This window comes from Chelonoidis abingdonii, chromosome 11 (genome assembly GCF_003597395.2).
Source record: "Chelonoidis abingdonii isolate Lonesome George chromosome 11, CheloAbing_2.0, whole genome shotgun sequence".
Taxonomy (NCBI): domain Eukaryota; kingdom Metazoa; phylum Chordata; order Testudines; family Testudinidae; genus Chelonoidis; species Chelonoidis abingdonii.
Genome location: NC_133779.1, coordinates 25471456 through 25474581, shown reverse-complemented (window position 1 = coordinate 25474581; position 3126 = coordinate 25471456). Strand labels below are relative to the sequence as shown.

Here is a 3126-nt window from a genome sequence, read left to right as displayed (position 1 = left end):
CACCAGAGCTGGATTAAGCTCACGGAAAGTCCACACGAAAACGATGATGACCCATCACGTGCTCGTTCGCACGTCGCGACAGCATACAACCGCATTGCAGGAAGTGAGGTTCCCAACCTTCAGGCCGTGTGCAGATACTTTCGACTGAGTGTAGATAGGCTGAAACATCAAATGACTTTCCCGCACTCAGGGCACGTGTAGCATCCCTTCCATGGTGGACTCTCAACACAGAAAAGAAACCTGATGATGCGCGACAAAATCAAAGAGGACTCCATGCAACTACGTGCTCTTGAGTGTGAAAAGCTTTAATCCCACACTCAGAGCACATGTACGGCGTCTCTCCCGTGGATCCTCATGTGGTTAAGGGTTTGAGTTGCTGACATGAAGTGTTCCCGCACTCAGAGCACGTGTAGGGTTCTCTCCAGTAGTTGGGTCCTGTATGCTGATAAGGCAGAGGTTCCCACTGAGCTTTTCCCGCACGGCATGTGGTAAGACGTCTCCATTCCACGTTGATTCCTTCTGGATAAGGTCTAATGTCTGACTGAGTTTTCCGCTGGCACTTCTGATCTTGCGAGTTCTCTAGGCTTTGCTTTTTTCTCGGACGGCACAACTGCGGAAACTTCCCTTTGATCTTCGGCTAACGTCGCAGTGGTGCTACTGCTGAGCACTCCGCGGGTTTCTCCTCATGTCTCAGTCACCATCCCATCACCCTGAAGCGGAGACTAGAGAGTAATCCAGACAGAGGTCAAGACTCCTGTGCCGGAAAGAAAGGAAACTCAGAGAAGCGATGTCCCCCAAACCGTTCCCCAGAAGAGAGGAAGGGATCATTTGGTCCGCATCTCACAGAACACCAGGAAAAGGAGATAGGGAGGGACCTGCGCAGTTGCCAGTCGAGGTGTAGGAGGAAGCATGAGTGACTGCTGCCATAATTCATTCCACCCGGCAGGGAGAACAATCCTGAAGCTCGGAGAGCTACAAGGTCTTTGTAGGTCATCCCAAAATTGTGCCTGCAGTCCCTAAACAGTTTGTTTGAGTTGGTTTAACCAATTCCCACCATGTGCAAGCACTCTCAGGCAGCACTTCCTCTCAAAGTGCCTGGAGGTCGGGACCCACGGTTCTCCCTTTTCCAGCTGTGAGAATCACATAGTTTGGAAATTGGAAACCCTACTGCCAGCAAAGAAACAAGGGAGTCAGTGGAAGTTGTGGGGAACTTGTCACAAAGAATATTCCTATGGTTTTAATCCCAGCTCATTTACAGCAGTACACCCAAGGCAGCTTCCTGGCTCAAAGTGGCAGAGAGGATATCATTATAAATCATATGCTTACCTAGTTGCCTAGAGACCACTAACTAACATGGTCCCCATTGTGCTAGGACAATACAGAACAGAGAATAGGATGCCCATGTCTGAAGAAGTAACAACCTAAATTATGAGAAGACAGATCACAGAATGGGGAAGGGGTAGAGACCCACTGTTTAGAAATATGAATTCAGGCCGCCCTGGAAAGCCCTAATACTAAGACTTAGGTGTATGCTTTCACCTAGCAGTTCAGGGATAAATACCAAAGAATCAAGAATCACATCGACGTATGGCCCTTTCGCACTGGATAGTCTGAGGCCTTGTTCTTAGGAAAAGACCTTTGGCGTAAGGAACCGGGGCAGCCATGAAGCCTGGGAGATGAAGGTCAACACCTCCGATACCCAAACATCACACTGAAATAGAGGTGCTAGGGGCTGTTACGGAAGACGATCCCGTCGGATAGTGCCCATCACCACCAGATAAAGAAACAGATCTTAAGATGGTTAAAGAAAACTTAGTTGGATAGCATCCTGTTGTAGCTCTAAGGTTTAATCTGCTTGCTTGCATAGATATACCTTTCTTTATAAATTTGAGTATTTGATGTAATAGGTTTACAGATTTATATTAAAAATAAGTTTAGCTGTAATGCAAGAGACCTACAGGCTAAAACCCTGTATGTTAAGCTAAGGCAAAGTTAGCATATCTATATTGGGACCCTTTACCCAGAAAAGTAGAGATGACCCAAATAGCTAAAACACCCACCAGATGTCTAGAGATTTTTGCCTAACCCAGTAGACAATGCAGGATGGCAAATAGCACTTTTCAAAGTTGTATCCACAGACGTAACAAGTACACCACAAGAGCGCACATACCTGTCATCAATACGCACAGACATACTAGCCTATGGGGTAAGCGTAGCCTCACATTTCTGTGGGGGAAGGATGAAATTTGGGCATAAGAGGAAGGATTTCCAACCAATGCCCTATAAAAAGGCGATTCATCTCTCCATTTTAGAGGCAAGCCACTCACCTATCTTCAACAACCCATCTACGACACCTATTAACTATGAATAGCCCGTACTTTGTTTCTTTTCAAACTTTAAGTTTTAAGGGGACTAGGCTACGCTTGGTTTCCCTACGCTTTATTTCAGTTTAAGGTTTATTGAGTTAAGTTAGAGAGTAAACAGCTTTAACAGCTCTGCATTAGCTTCCTCTGCTAGAGGTGTGAAGCCGGAACCACCAGAGACAGAGTCCTGTATCTTCCAACACCAGGTTATTCAAACAGAGTGTGAGTATTAACCAGAGTTTGCAGCACATAATATTGTATTATCATATGTATCTCTTGAATAACACTAGTACAATTGCAACTCTGTAATTCTGTTTTACCATCTGCTTACTATTGCATTGATTTTAATAAAAGGTCTTTAGGACTATATCTGTCTCAGTGTTAGCTTCCTGTCATACCCCCGAAGGTCCTTTTATAACATCTGTGAAGCCCTGATTCAGGACGAACTTTTATCTTCTCATACTCAGAGACTTTAAGGTCAGAAGGGACCATTATGATCATCTAGTCTGACCCCCTGCACAATGCAGGCCACAGACTCTCACCCACCCACTCCTATAACAAACCCCTAACCTATGTCTGAGTTATCGAAGTCCTCAAATCGTGGTTTAAAGACCTCAAGATGCAGAGAATCCTCCAGCAAGTGACCCGTGCCCCACGCTGCAGAGGAAGGCGAAAAACCTCCAGGGCCTCTGCCAATCTGCCCTGGAGGAAAATTCCTTCCCAACCCCAAATATGGTGATCAGTTAAACCCTGAGCATGTGGG

At 45.9% G+C, this 3126-nt stretch overlaps 5 protein-coding genes across 11 annotated transcripts in view; 2 read left to right on the top strand and 3 right to left on the bottom strand.

Annotated features, from left to right (window-relative positions):
* The window catches only part of LOC116824745 (uncharacterized), an 864335-nt gene that overhangs the window by 385186 nt on the left and 476023 nt on the right, over window positions 1-3126 (bottom strand). The gene's annotated exons all lie outside the window — the stretch shown is intronic.
* Window positions 1-3126, top strand: part of LOC116829256 (uncharacterized) — a 385131-nt gene that overhangs the window by 206256 nt on the left and 175749 nt on the right. The gene's annotated exons all lie outside the window — the stretch shown is intronic.
* The window catches only part of LOC116831252 (uncharacterized), a 110396-nt gene that overhangs the window by 4081 nt on the left and 103189 nt on the right, over window positions 1-3126 (bottom strand).
* The window catches only part of LOC116824014 (uncharacterized), a 585485-nt gene that overhangs the window by 497577 nt on the left and 84782 nt on the right, over window positions 1-3126 (bottom strand).
* Window positions 1-3126, top strand: part of LOC142047429 (uncharacterized) — a 252647-nt gene that overhangs the window by 173128 nt on the left and 76393 nt on the right. The gene's annotated exons all lie outside the window — the stretch shown is intronic.